This window comes from Somniosus microcephalus, chromosome 18 (assembly GCF_052327205.1).
Source record: "Somniosus microcephalus isolate GS21.2 chromosome 18, FLI_Smic_1.0, whole genome shotgun sequence".
In the NCBI taxonomy this organism is placed as follows: Eukaryota; Metazoa; Chordata; class Chondrichthyes; order Squaliformes; family Somniosidae; genus Somniosus; species Somniosus microcephalus.
In genome coordinates this window covers 47717726-47733637 of record NC_141004.1, presented here as the reverse complement: position 1 = coordinate 47733637, position 15912 = coordinate 47717726, and the positions used below count along the sequence as shown (strand labels likewise).

The window sequence follows — 15912 nt, the reverse complement described above, 5'->3', positions numbered from 1 at the left end:
ACGAGGCAAATTCGATCCTACCTGCAACTCTGCATCACCTCCCAGGGATTCGTTCCTGGAGACCAGTAGATTGGAGGGCAAGGCCAGAGACATGGGCGTCGACCACGGGCAACCGCCCAGTCATCCAGCAGAGACTCGAGAATTGCGGGGGAGGCTGTTGAGAGCCAGGCTTGGGTTTACAGTCGCTGTGGTCCAGCGAAACGGCCTGGCAACAGGTAGTGCGCAGACCCTTCCCGGACAGCGGCGGGCTAGAGCCCGACCAAGTGGCACAGCAAAAGGCCGCGCAGCGTCGACGGGAGAGAGAGTCATAGAGTCATAGAGTCGTAGAGTTTTACAGCACAGAAAGAGGCCCTTCGGCCCATCGTGTCTGCGCCGCCCATCCATCCCTGTCCAGTCTAATCCCATTTTCCAGCATTTGGTCCATAGCCTTGTATGCAATGGCATTTGAAGTGCTCATCCAAATGCTTCTTGAATGTTGTGAGGGTTCCTGCCTCCACCACCCTTTCAGGCATTGAGTTCCACATTCCAACCACCCTCTGGGTGAAAAAGTTCCTCCTCAAATCCCCTCTAAATCTCCTGCCCCTTACCCTGAATCTATGCCCCCTTGTTATTGACCCCCCCACTAAGGGGAAAAGTTCCTCTTTATCTACCCTATCTATGCCCCTCATTATTTTGTACACCTCAATCAGGTCCCCCCTCAGCCTTCTCTGCTCCAAGGAAAACAACTCCAGCCTGTCCAGCCTCTCTTCATAGCTGAGGCGCTCCATCCCAGGTAACATCCTGGTGAATCTTCTCTGCACCCTCTCCAAAGCAATCGCATCCTTCCTATAGTGAGGCGACCAGAACTGCACACAGTACTCCAGCTGTGGCCTCACCAGCGTTTTGTACAGCTCCATCATAACCTCCCTGCTCTTATATTCTATGCCTCGGCTAATGAAGGCAAGTATCCCATATGCCTTTTTAACCACCTTATCTACCTGCTCCGCTGCCTTCAGGGATCTATGTACATGTACACCAAGGTCCCTCTGACCCTCTGTACTTCCTAGGGTCCTACCACTCATTGTGTATTCCCTTGCCTTATTTGTCCGTCCAAAATGCATCACCTCGCACTTTTCAGGGTTAAATTCCATTTGCCACTTTTCCGCCCATCTGACCAACCCGTTTATATCGTCCTGTAGCCGGAGGCTTTCCTCCTCGCAATTTACCACCCCACCAATTTTCGTGTCATCTGCGAACTTACTGATCATACCTTTTACATTTTCATCCAAATCATTTATGTGGATCACAAACAATAAGGGACCCAGCACCGATCCCTGAGGTACCCCACTGGACACAGGCTTCCAGTCACAAAAGCAACCTTCGACCATCACCCTCTGCCTCCTGCCACTCAGCCAGTTTAGGATCCAACGCGTCAAGGCACCCTGGATCCCATGGGCTCTTACCTTCTTGACCAGTCTCCTATGCGGGACTTTGTCAAAAGCTTTACTGAAGTCCATGTACACCACATCCACAGCATTTCCCTCATCCACCCCACTAGTCACCCCTTCGAAAAATTCGATCAGATTTGTTAGACATGATTTACCCTTAACAAAGCCATGCTGACTATCCCCGATTAATCCTTGCCTCTCCAAGTGGAGATTAATTTTGTCCCTCAGAATTTTTTCCAATAATTTCCCCACCACAGATGTTAGACTCACTGGCCTGTAATTCCCTGGTTTATCCCTGCTACCCTTCTTGAATAATGGTACTACGTTAGCTGTTCTCCAGTCCTCTGGTACATCCCCTGTGGCCAGAGAGGTTCTGAAAATTAGTGTCAGAGCCCCTGCAATCTCCTCCCTTGCCTCCCACAGCAGCCTGGGATACATCTCGTCCGGGCCTGGGGATTTATCCACTTTTTGGCCTGCTAAAACCGCTAGCACCTCCTCCCTCTCGATGCTAATATGTTCAAGTATGTCACAGTCCCCTTGCCCGATTTCTATGTCTGCATCGTCTTTCTCCATAGTGAACACAGATGCAAAAAATTCATTTAAAACCCCGCCTACATCCTCTGGCTCTACACACAGATTGCCACTTTGGTCCCTAATGGGCCCTACCCTTTCCCTGGTTATCCTCTTGCCCTTAATATACTTATAAAACATCTTAGGATTTTCCTTTATTTTGCTCGCCAGTGTTATTTCATGGCCCCTCCTCGCCCTCCTAATTTCTTTTTTAAGTATGCCCCTGCACTTTTTATACTCCTCTAGGGCTTCTTCTGTCTTTAGTCTTTTGTAACTGCCAAAAGCCCCCCTCTTATTTCTAATGCATTTTTGTATATCCCTTGTCATCCAAGGTTCCCTTTGCTTGTTGGTCCCACCCTTGACCTTTACAGGAACATGTTGGCGTTGTACTCTCTCTATTTCCCTTCTGAAAGTCTCCCACTGTTTTGATGTGGATTTTCCTATAAGCAGCTGCTCCCAGTCCACTTTGGCCAGATCCTGCCTTATCATATTAAAATCGGCCTTCCCCCAATTTAGAACCCTTATTTCCGGGCCGTCTTTGTCTTTTTCCATGACCACCTTAAATCTCACCGAATTATGGTCACTGTCGCCAAAATGCTCTCCTACTGACACTTCCACCACTTGCCCGGCTACATTCCCCAGAATTAGGTCCAGTACCGCCCCCTCTCTTGTAGGACTTTCTACATGTTGGCTCAAAAAGCTCTCCTGGATGCACTTTAAGAATTCTGCACCCTCTAAGCCTTTCACACTCTGACTGTCCCAATTTATATTGGGGAAGTTGAAATCCCCCACTATTATTACCCTATTATTTTCGCACTTCTCGGAGATTTGCCTACATATCTGTTCCTCTATCTCCCCCTGACTGTTTGGGGGCCTATAGTACACTCCCAGCAAAGTGCTTGCCCCCTTTTTGTTTTTAAGTTCTACCCATATGGCCTCATTAGAGGAACCCGCTAATATATCATCCCTCCTTACAGCAGTAATTGACTCCTTAATTAATATTGCAACACCCCCTCCCCTTTTACACCCCCCTCTGTCTCGCCTGAAGATTCTATACCCCGGAATATTGAGCTGCCAGTCCTGACCCTCCCTCAACCATGTCTCCGTGATAGCAACAATATCGTACTCCCATGTGTTCAACAACAACTTCAGTTCATCCACCTTATTTGCAAGACTCCTTGCATTAAAATAAATGCCTTCCAGCCCTGCCATATTCTCTTTTGCCTTCACATATTTGCTCTGCCTTCCCAGCTGACTTGTTTTTCCCTCTGTATTTGGCCGTAAATCACCCCCTACTATAGCTCCACTCTGTACCCCAACCCCCTGCCAAGTTAGTTTAAACCCTCCCCAGCAGTGCTAGCAAACCTCCCCGCAAGGATATTGGTTCCCCCCTGGTTCAGGTGTAAACCGTCCGACTTGTACAAGTCCCACCTTTCCCAGAAGCAGACCCAGTGATCCAGGAAACTAAAGCCCTCCCCCTTGCACCATCCCTTTAGCCACGCATTCATCTGTTCTATCTTCCTATTCCTATACTTACTAGCACGTGGCACCGGGAGTAATCCAGAGATTACAACCTTTGAGGTCCTGCTCCTTAATCCTTCACCTAGCTCCCTAAATTCTTGCTGCAGGACCTCATCCCTCTTTTTACCTATGTCGTTGGTACCAATGTGGACCACGACCACTGGCTGTTCTCCCTCCCCCTCCAGAATGCCCTGCAGCCGCTCAGTGACATCCTTGACCCTGGCACCAGGGAGGCAACAAACCATCCTGGATTCACGTCTACGGCCACAGAAACGCCTATCTGTTCCCCTTACTATAGAATCCCCTACCACTATTGCTCTCCCACTCTTTTTCCCCCCTTCCTGGGCAGCAGGAGCACCCCCAGTGCCAGGAAGTTGGCCGCTGCTGCCTTCCCCTGGTGAGTCATCCCCCTCAACAGTATCCAAAGCGGTATACTTGTTTGAAAGGGGGATGTCCGCAGGGGTTCCCTGCACTACCTGCCTGCCTTTGTTGCTCCGCCTGATGGTCACCCCCTGTGCTGCCCTACCCTGAGGCGTGCACAACTTGCTAAACGTGTTATCCACGAGCCTTTCAGCATCGCGCATGCTCCAAAATTCATCCACCCGCAGCTCGAGCGCCGCAATGCGGTCTACAAGTAGCTGCAGCTGGATGCATTTCCTGCACACATGGTCATCAGGGACACTGGCAGCATCCCTGACTTCCCACATAGAGCAGGAGGAGCAGAGCACGGGTCTGAACTCTCCTGCCATGACTTACCCCTTCAATTTCTTTAAAAATTTATTCAATACCCCAGTTACAGGTATGCTCTAGGGCGCTTTATTTTCCAACTATCCCCACTACACCACAGAAATGTAACACCACAGAATTCAAGCTTGTATTGAAAAAAGAGAAATACTCACCAACCAATCACCTACCTGCTCCCTGGTGACGTCACACACTGATTACTTTTTACCTCTCTCCCCGCTGCTGAGTTGGTAAGCCTCGCCTCTCTCCGGTTTTTATACCGGTCTCACCACACTGCTCCCGACTGGTCTCGGGCCTCGCTGGTCGCCGGGTTTTCTCCCGAGCTCCTCCTTGCTGCTCCCGCTGGTCCCGACTGGTCTCGGGCCTCGCCTCTCTCCGGTTTTTATACCGGTCTCACCACACTGCTCCCGACTGGTCTCGGGCCTCGCTGGTCGCCGGGTTTTCTCCCGAGCTCCTCCTCGCTGCTACCGCTGGTCCCGACTGGTCTCGGGCCTCGCCTCTCTCCGGTTTTTATACCGGTCTCACCACACTGCTCCCGACTGGTCTCGGGCCTCGCTGGTCGCCGGGTTTTCTCCCGAGCTCCTCCTCGCTGCTCCCGCTGGTCCCGACTGGTCTCGGGCCTCGCCTCTCTCCGGTTTTTATACCGGTCTCAACACACTGCTCCCGACTGGTCTCGGGCCTCGCTGGTCGCCGGGTTTTCTCCCGAGCTCCTCCTCGCTGCTCCCGCTGGTCCCGACTGGTCTCGGGCCTCGCCTCTCTCCGGTTTTTATACCGGTCTCACCACACTGCTCCCGACTGGTCTCGGGCCTCGCTGGTCGCCGGGTTTTCTCCCGAGCTCCTCCTCGCTGCTCCCGCTGGTCCCGCTGGAGAGAGAGGGCAGAGCGCACAGGGCACAGCCGGTGTTCAGGGGACGAGCAGCGTCAAGGAGAGGGAGAGAGACGCGCAGAGGACCGCCATTGCCATGAGGACCGCCGAGAACGGCATTGGCAGCAGCGCAGGAGAAGCGCGCAAAACCTACAGGGCACCGCCATTGCCACGAGGACCGCCGAAAGCGGCGTTGGCAGCAGCGGGGGAGGAAGGAAAATGCGGGAGACGCCATTTTAAGCCATATTAAACCACACCCAAAATGCCGAAGAGTGGCAGTATCACCGCATTTGACAATGAAGTCGAAGATTGGACTACATATGTCGAACGAATAGAGGTATACTGCAAGGCAAATGAGGTGTCAGATGACAAGAAAGCGCTGGTATGGTTAAATTTAATGGGTGCAAAGACGTATGGCTTATTACGAAATCTAGTAACCCCAGTGAAGCCAGTGGAAAAGAGCTTTGGAGACATAGTAACGATACTACAGGAACATTTAAACCCTACACTGCTGCTGATAGCAGAAAGATTCAAGTTTCACAAACGGAACCAGCATAAGGATGAAAGCAATGCTGAATATTTAACAGAACTGCGCAAACTATCGAAACACTGCCAGTTTGGAACGGGACTGGCAGATACCTTAAGGGACAAGTTTGTGTGTGGGCTTCAAAGTGAAGGAACACAGAAACGGCTTTTATCTGAAAAGGACCTTACGCTGGACAAGGCTTTCAGCATTGCGGTATCATATGAAGCAGCAGCACGGGGCACTGCAGAGATACAACAGAGACCGCAAGAATATGGCACAAACTAAATGTCATACAGAACAGAGAAGTGCTATCACTGCGGCAGAACAACACACGACCACAATGATTGCTGGTTCAAAGACAAAGTGTGCAGACAGTGTGGAAAAGTAGGACACATAGCACAAGTCTGCAGGTCGGGAAAGAAAACCAGCAATAAGAAATCTCCAAAAGAAAAGTACAAGAAGGTACATAAGGTGACGGAGAACAGTTCAGACGAACAAAAGAGTGATACCGACTCCGAAAGCAGGGAGCTGAGTTGTCTGAAACTACATAATGTGATCAAAACGGAGGATCACCGAACCATTTGGGTCACTCTCAAGATAGCAGGAGTCCAGGTAAAAATGGAATTGGACACAGGATCAGCCCTAACAGTCATAAACCGACGGGACTACGAGCGGTTATTCTCACACATACCCTTGAGAGACACAAAAATTATTTTGAAGACGTACACGGGGCAAAAAGTCTACCCCAAAGGAAAAATAAGGGTGACCGTTATATATAACGGTAAGGAAACACCAAAACTAGACCTGTATGTATTGCAAGATGGAGGACCACCATTACTGGGACGTGAATGGATCCGGAAAATACAGCTGAATTGGCATTCCATACAAGCACTGACTGTGGCTGCCAAAAAGGATGACGACGTCACACCTGGGTGACTGTCAAAGATCCTAACCGATGCGCAAGAAGTGTTCCAGCAAGGACTCGGAACACTAAAAGGCATGACAGCAACAATTAAAATCGAAGAAAACGCAAGCCCAAAATTTTTTAAGGCCAGACCGGTACCTTATGCGATCTGCCCAGCCGTCGAAGCAGAGCTGGAGAGTTTGGAACGTTCAGGAGTACTGTCTAAGGTAGACTGGAGCGAGTGGGCTACACCCATCGTCCCTGTGATGAAAAAGTTGTTGAGCAGCACGCCTGGGGAACCAAAGAAGGTTCGCATCTGTGGGGACTTTAAGGTAACAGTGAACCCAGTCCTTCACACCGTGCAATATCCACTTCCGCGGATTGAAGATATTTTCACCTCGCTATCTGGAGGGAAACGCTTCACTAAGATTGATCTGGCCCAGGCGTATCTGCAAACGGAGGTAGAAGAAGCATCAAAAAAATACCTCACAATCAACACCCATAAAGGTCTCTACCAATACAACCGGCTGGTATTCGGGGTAGAATCAGCTCCGGCTATTTGGCAAAGGGCAATGGAACAAGTCCTGCAAGGGATCCCAGGGACCCAGTGTTATTTGGACGACATCCTGGTCACGGGCGAAAATGACAGTGATCACCTCGCCAACCTGGAGCAGGTGCTCACTAGATTGAAGGAATATGGGCTCCGAGCTAACCGCCCCAAATGCGAGTTTTAAAAAAAACAGATCTCGTATTGTGGCCACGTTATCAATAAAGAGGGGTTACATAAGTCCCCAGAAAAGATTGAGGCAGTAGTCAAGGCTCCAGCACCGGAAAACGTGTCACAACTGAGGTCGTTCCTCGGGCTGGTAAACTACTACCATAAGTTCTTGCCAAATTTGTCTACAATACTACACCCACTGAACACCCTACTGCAAACTGGAGTGCCATGGAAGTGGAGTGACGAATGTAAACGAGCTTTCCAGAAGAGCAAAACACTAATCACATCAAAAGAGGTATTGGCCCATTTCAACCCAGCACTACCAATTCGGTTGGCGTGTGATGCGTCACCCTACGGCATTGGAGCGGTGCTGTCGCACAAATTCTCGGACGGCTCAGAGAGGCCAATAGCCTTTGCATCACGATCACTAACCTCAGCTGAGCGTAACTACGCCCAGATTGACAGGGAGGCCCTCAGCCTAGTGTGGGGAGTGAAAAAGTTGAATCACTATCTGCACGGGCAGAAATTCACCTTGCTGACTGATCACCAGCCTCTTGTCTCCATTTTTAATCTGAAGAAGGGCGTTCCGGTGATGACTGTGCAATGACTACAAAGATGGTCACGCTTTCTAGGGGCGCACCACTATGAGATTGAATATAAGGGCACGAAACAGCATGGAAATGCTGATGGGCTATCACGCCTGCCACTGCCTACTGCGGAGGAAGCACCAGCAGTGGATCCTGTCGAAATATTTCATTCGACTATAGTCGAATACCTACCGGTAACTGACGCTCATATAGAAAAGGAGACCCGAAATGACCCGACACTGTCTCGGGTATATGATTTGACGGTGAAGGGATGGCCAGCACATGGCGACTCACTGTTGCCAGCATTCTCGACAAGAAGAGAACAGCTGTCAGTGTGCCGGGGGACCTTGATGTGTGGATCCCGAGTGGTAATTCCACCCAAGTTAAGGGATAGAGTGCTCAATGAGCTTCATGAGGGTCATCTGGGAGGGGTAAAAATGAAAAGCCTTGCCAGCGCTTATGTGTGGTGGCCGGGAATTGATAAACAAATCGAGGACGTGACCAAGAGCTGCTCAGGATGCCAGAAAGTCCAAAATGCACCACCACATGCACCTCTACACCCATGGGAGTGGCTCTCATCTCCATGGCAACGGGTGCATATTGATTTTGCTGGTCCATTCATGGACTCAATGTTTTTAATAGCCGTGGATGCGCACTCGAAATGGCCTGAGGTCATCAAAATGTCCTCCACCACCACGGAGAAAACTATTGCAGTCCTACGGACCATTTTTGCCAGGAACGGCTTGCCAGAACAGATTTGCTCCGATAATGGACCACAGTTTGTGTCCGAAGAGTTCCGGAGGTTTATGAATAAGAATGGGGTAAGGCATTACACATCCGCCCCGTATCATCCAACCACAAATGGATTGGCTGAGAGGTTCGTACAAACCTTTAAGAAGGCAATAAAGGCTATGTACAATGACAACATTCCGCTGCAGCATAAGGTGGACAATTTCCTGTTCGCCTACCAGAATGCGACACATGCAGTCACCAACCAGGCCCCGGCCATGATGTTCTTTAACCGAAGGTTAAGATCTCGCCTGGATTTGCTCAGACCAAACGTAAGAAGAGATGTTGAGAGTAAGCAATTCCAGCACATCCATGAGAAGCCAACAAGGAGCTTCAATGTAGGGCAACCAGTCTTGGCCCGCGACTACCGAACAGAAAAATGGCAGCCAGGAACGATATGCACACGGCAGGGCCCACTAATGTACACAGTGGACGTTGGGGAGAGCATCGTGAGACGCCATGCTGAGCAGATCCTAGAGTCACAGGAACAAGTCAACCCCATGCCTTGCCCATACGTACCTGGTGAGGAACCCAACGTACAGGTCGCATCTACCCCAGAAACAGTAGCATCGGAAGCTGATGACCCAACCGACGACAGGGTGCCAGAATCATCTCCGCACCAAGAGCGAGACACTCGGGAAAGGCGCTATCCAGAAAGGATCAGGAAGCCTCCTCAAAGACTGAATATATAAATGGACTATTTTCAGCAAACGTTGTATGTTAAAAGTGTTAATTGTAATTAGTTTGATATTTATTTGTTAAATGAGTGTTACGGTACTGTTAATCTAAAAGGGGTGGAATTGTAATGTATATACCTTTAAGAGGGGAACTACTTTTTACAGCTCATGTATACTGTAGTACCGGCAGTGACCACACCTGTATATAGCACTGAGTAGTAATCTGTACAGTTCAGTTCCAGAGTGAGCCACGTTGAATAAACACCTGTTGTACCGTTCTCCTGCAGTCTTGTGTCTTACTACCGATGGACACAACACTTGCAGTATAATGTACTGTCTCACACTGATCCTTGCAGTATAATGTACTGTCTCACACTGATCCTTGCAGTATAATGTACTGTCTCACACTGATCCTTGCAGTATAATGTACTGTCTCGCACTGATCCTTGCAGTATAATGTACTGTCTCACACTGATCCTTGCAGTATAATGTACTGTCTCACACTGATCCTTGTAGTATAATGTACTGTCTCACACTGATCCTTGCAGTATAATGTACTGTCTCACACTGATCCTTGCAGTATAATGTACTGTCTCACACTGATCCTTGCAGTATAATGTACTGTCTCACAATGATCCTTGCAGTATAATGTACTGTCTCACACTGATCCTTGTAGTATAATGTACTGTCTCACACTGATCCTTGCAGTATAATGTACTGTGTCACACTGATCCTTGCAGTATAATGTACTGTCTCACACTGATCCTTGCAGTATAATGTACTGTCTCACAATGATCCTTGCAGTATAATGTACTGTCTCACACTGATCCTTGCAGTATAATGTACTGTCTCACAATGATCCTTGCAGTATAATGTACTGTCTCACACTGATCCTTGTAGTATAATGTACTGTCTCACACTGATCCTTGCAGTATAATGTACTGTCTCACAATGATCCTTGCAGTATAATGTACTGTCTCACACTGATCCTTGCAGTATAATGTACTGTCTCACACTGATCCTTGTAGTATAATGTACTGTCTCACACTGATCCTTGCAGTATAATGTACTGTCTCACAATGATCCTTGCAGTATAATGTACTGTCTCACACTGATCCTTGCAGTATAATGTACTGTCTCACACTGATCCTTGCAGGATAATGTACTGTCTCACACTGATCCTTGTAGTATAATGTACTGTCTCACACTGATCCTTGCAGTATAATGTACTGTCTCACACTGATCCTTGCAGTATAATGTACTGTCTCACACTGATCCTTGCAGTATAATGTACTGTCTCACAATGATCCTTGCAGTATAATGTACTGTCTCACACTGATCCTTGTAGTATAATGTACTGTCTCACAATGATCCTTGCAGTATAATGTACTGTCTCACAATGATCCTTGTAGTATAATGTACTGTCTCACACTGATCCTTGCAGTATAATGTACTGTCTCACACTGATCCTTGCAGTATAATGTACTGTCTCACAATGATCCTTGCAGTATAATGTACTGTCTCACAATGATCCTTGTAGTATAATGTACTGTCTCACACTGATCCTTGCAGTATAATGTACTGTCTCACACTGATCCTTGCAGTATAATGTACTGTCTCACAATGATCCTTGCAGTATAATGTACTGTCTCACACTGATCCTTGCAGTATAATGTACTGTCTCACAATGATCCTTGCAGTATAATGTACTGTCTCACAATGATCCTTGCAGTATAATGTACTGTCTCACACTGATCCTTGCAGTATAATGTACTGTCTCACAATGATCCTTGCAGTATAATGTACTGTCTCACAATGATCCTTGTAGTATAATGTACTGTCTCACAATGATCCTTGCAGTATAATGTACTGTCTCACAATGATCCTTGCAGTATAATGTACTGTCTCACACTGATCCTTGTAGTATAATGTACTCTCTCACAATGATCCTTGCAGTATAATGTACTGTCTCACACTGATCCTTGCAGTATAATGTACTGTCTCACAATGACCCTTGCAGTATAATGTACTGTCTCACACTGATCCTTGCAGTATAATGTACTGTCTCACACTGATCCTTGCAGTATAATGTACTGTCTCACAATGATCCTTGCAGTATAATGTACTGTCTCACAATGATCCTTGCAGTATAATGTACTGTCTCACACTGATCCTTGCAGTATAATGTACTGTCTCACACTGATCCTTGCAGTATAATGTACTGTCTCACAATGATCCTTGCAGTATAATGTACTGTCTCACACTGATCCTTGTAGTATAATGTACTGTCTCACACTGATCCTTGTAGTGTAATGTACTGTCTCACAATGATCCTTGCAGTATAATACAATTGTCTCTTACTGATGCATGCAGCATACATGCAGTGTCGCTTCACACTGATACTGCGGTATGGTCTCAGACTGATACAGGCAGCATATATGCAGTATGGTCTCAGACTGATACAGGCAGCATATATGTAGTATGGTCTCAGACTGATACAGGCAGGATATATGTAGTATGGTCTCAGACTGATACAGGCAGCATATATGTAGTATGGTCTCAGACTGATACAGGCAGCATATATGTAGTATGGTCTCAGACTGATACAGGCAGCATATATGTAGTATGGTCTCAGACTGATACAGGCAGCATATATGTAGTATGGTCTCAGACTGATACAGGCAGCATATATGCAGTCCAAGTGTCTATGTGGCACCAAGCTGAGGGCAATTTTCTACAAATTCCTGAAGACTTTGTTTGGCTGATAAATCATTAGAATTGCCTGTAACTGGTAAAGCAGAGCAGTCAGCTATTGGATTGTTTGACTTGTATGGTGTGGTACATCTTTTGTTATACTGAAACTGGCTTCAATGCTCATTTAAATATAAAGACTGGCGTCACCAGTGATCGGGTTTCTATGTAAGCTGAGATGGTGTTCTTGTCAACACAAACCCCAGGCAGCAAATGGCTGTCAGATCTGCCTCCAAAATAACATGATTGATGTTTCTCGACAGGCATCCTTGACCGGTCAACTGGATAGAAAATTTCACATTTTTTGCATAGGTTGTCAGATAGGATGAGTGAAAATGTAGATGTGCTATTTTTATTGACCAGTTGGATGCAGCTCTGAGAGCTGCGAAAGATTAAATACTCTTGTCCCCTTCTACTCTTCTCTGATTCTTCTTTTGTCACCCAGCAGTGAATTTCATTTGCAGAAGGTAAGGGGTTTCTTATACTGCTTAAAAATGACAAAGATAGAGAATATTAAACTTTTAACAATGTTAAACTGGGGATTTCAGTTCAAATTCTAATACTGAGGCATCAAGTGTTAACACGCTTTTAACTTCAAGGATATTAGTTTATCCAGCTTGCTGCTTAATGCCTATATATGTTAATAATATATACACACTAATCTAAGGCTGAGTTTTATACCTATATATGTCAATAATATATATATATATACAAACACACTAACCTATATTACAGAAATGTTAATAATATATATATAAACTCGTCCAAGGCTGAGTTATATTGCAGCTATTGAGATCGGTATGTGTGAAGTATGATCTAAGACCAGAAGACAGGAGTTATGATTGAACTGCATGCCTTTTCAGGTCGCACCCTCCAAGCCACAGAAGAATTCTGTGCACTCCCCAGGCAGCTAACTATTCACGTTAGGAGAGGGCAGCCGGGGTCATTCGGTTTCCACCACAATAAAAAGGTCCCATACAAATGTCTGGGGATTTCAAAATGGAGCTTTATACTGGAGCTGGAGTTATACTGCAAGCAGCGCCAACTCAGACCAATGTGAGATAACCACCATGACGTTAGTACACTCAGCTGTCAGATTGGACTTTGTTACTTTCATAAGTAACAAAGTCCGAAGTCAGTGCACAACAAAAATTTATTCCCAGCAATGCAGAAGTGGCATTATAAAATGTTTTGACTGATGCTGTCTGCAGTCTTTTGGGGCGTTCCAAGCCAAGCCCCAGGCTGGGGTATCACGGTGGTCCCTACTTGTGCCCTTCAATTGATCTGAGTGGCAGTATCTTTCCAATGTCCAGATTGCTGGGCACTCAGGAGCTGGAAATATAGGAATTTCAGAGAGGGATGCCATCCTTCCAGATCTGCCTCCTTCCTGCTCAAACTTCCCATGCCCAACCCTTGAACTGAAGTGCAATGGGAACAGCCTGGTTTTAATTTAAGCTGTAGATAGACTCAACATTCCAGCACTTTTACAGCAGAGTCTGTGGCAAAATTTGCGGGCATTTTCCTTTATTTCTTGTGGAGAAATTGCAAGTCATTGTTGATATGTGTTAACACTCTCTGTTGTTAAATTGTTTTAAGATTATTAAGGTGATTGTCGCAATGACATGGAGACACTCTTCTTCCCAGTCATGTCCTGGATTATCTAAGCACTCTTCTAATTTTTCCCTCTTCCTAACTGAAACTTGGCACTCTTCTTTACCTCACCCTAATTCATGCTGGCATCCGTCACTGCCCCCTCCCCCCGCTGCCACCACTCCCCCCCCCCACCCCCGGCATCTACCCACCTCTCAGTTCATGCTGGAACCCTCCTCCTGTTCTTCCCAGTCCATCCTGTTACCCTTCAGTCTTTCCTCCCAGTCCATGCTGACACTCTTGTCCCTCCTCAGTTTAGACTGGCGCTCTAATCCTCCTCCCTCCAATTCATGCTGATGCCTCCTCCTTTCCCAGTCTATGCTGGCATTCTTCGCCTCCATGCTGAATAGGATGACACCGATGGGCCTGTTTTGTCTTACTCTTTTGCTTGTATGTATGTTCATATACACTCTCCTCCCTTCCTCCCGGTTCACAACCTTCTCTTCCCTGCCACTCCCTTAATGTCATGCTGAAACTCTCCACCTTCCCAGTTGGCACATTAATCTCCCAACCTTCAGTACAGCACCCAGCTCCTGTTGGATGTTGCTGCTATCCTGGTCAGTGGAATTCTACAGTGAGCAGAAATTTCTGATCTTATGGTGAAAATTCCTGCATCACCATCAGGTAGGAACCAGCACTGACACTGAGGGACACAGCCAGAAGCCAATCCAATTTTCACGTGCATCGATAGACAAGTGGGCATTGAACTCAAAGGCTGGAATTTTCCAGGGTGGGAGCGGGCGTGATCGGGGGTGTGTAGGGTGGGTCATCCCTCTCCCACACGCTTTTCCCCCGGGCGTGTCTGTCATCACGGAGCAGACCCGACTGGCAGTGGCGGGCAATCTAATTGAAATCATTATCAGGTAGTTTACAGGCAGTTAAGAGCCTTTTTCCACTTACTTTTTAATTTTCCTTGCATGGCCATGGGATTCACGCAGCTCGGGAACCATGTCTGTCAACCTGAGGCGGGAGTTCCATGGCCATTGCTCCAGCTGATGACTTGACAGCATCAAATGTACAGTAAAAGCTCCCACCTGACAGATGATCTCTTTCCTCAGGGAGAAGCTGTTGCTCAGTCCATCTCCAGCACAGATTCTGCAGGTTGCAAGTGTTTCCAGCAAAGTCTCCATCCAGTGCCACCTCACTGGAAGAACTCTCTCACCATTGACAGAATGCTTCTGTCATCAGTACTTCACCTGCCATCTATTCCATCAACATGGGTGCCATTTACATTCTCTTACCTTGGTCCTCAGAATCCCACCACGATCAGCCCCAACACCAGCAGCACCAGGCACACCAGCAGCACCAACAACAACACGAACCTTCTCCGCAATCACCTGATGCTGCACAGGACACAGGGCATCAGCACCCGACCACATTGCTGCCCGGGAGGCCAGGGATGGCCTCACCATGGCCAGATTTACTTAACTTTATGCTGTACACCCATATGGCTACCACATGATGCACCAGGTTGGCACCACCCCACACCAACACCATAAAGCATCCCTACAATGCCCAAGCCATTCCTTTCACACTCCTCGCCATTGTGGGGGGTACCGTTATATCTCACCATTCACTGTCACTCACTAAGCCACTTCCAAAGGTGCACACAAATCTGTCCAAGATCAGAAAGTGTTCAAAATAAAGAATTTTATGTTTGACACCACATTAACAGAAACTTTACACAAACATTGGATAAAACACCCAAGTGGCTACCCTTGTGTGTTGTTAGTTGGTATGATTGGACTAGGATGAGGGTGAGTGTGAGGGGTGGCTAGTGAGATGGGGATGTGATAATGTAGATAGAGAGGGATGTGTGGAGGTCCAAGATAAGTTGGTGTGAGTAAGGATGTGCAGGAGTAGAATAGGAAAGGCAGAGTGATGCGGATGTGATGAGAGGCACAGCAGGATGAGGTTGAGTGTGGCTTTGTACTAATGTTTCCTGATTTAATGAGATCATGAAATGTTTGCGGCACTGCACCCAGGTCCTCCTGACCACATCCCTGCTTGTGACCTCCTCTGCAATCTGCAACCAGGCTGTTTTGGTTTCCTGGGGAGGTCTCTTCCACCCATCAGAAGGGAAGAGGACCTCCCTGCGTGCTCTGACTCCCTCCATAAGCATATGGAGGGAGTTATCGGAGAACCTGGGTGCAGCCCTCTGCCTCTGTGCAGTCATTGTCAGTG

General features: G+C 47.4%; 1 protein-coding gene across 1 annotated transcript in view; it reads left to right on the top strand.

The window, feature by feature from the left end:
- Window positions 1-12445: 12445 nt before the first annotated feature.
- Window positions 12446-15912, top strand: part of LOC147105259 (troponin I, slow skeletal muscle-like) — a 54785-nt gene continuing 51318 nt past the window's right edge. Inside the window, exon 1 of the mRNA XM_086011436.1 lies at window positions 12446-12545. The gene's annotated coding sequence lies outside the window, so the exon portion shown is untranslated. The remainder of the gene's footprint in view (window positions 12546-15912) is intronic.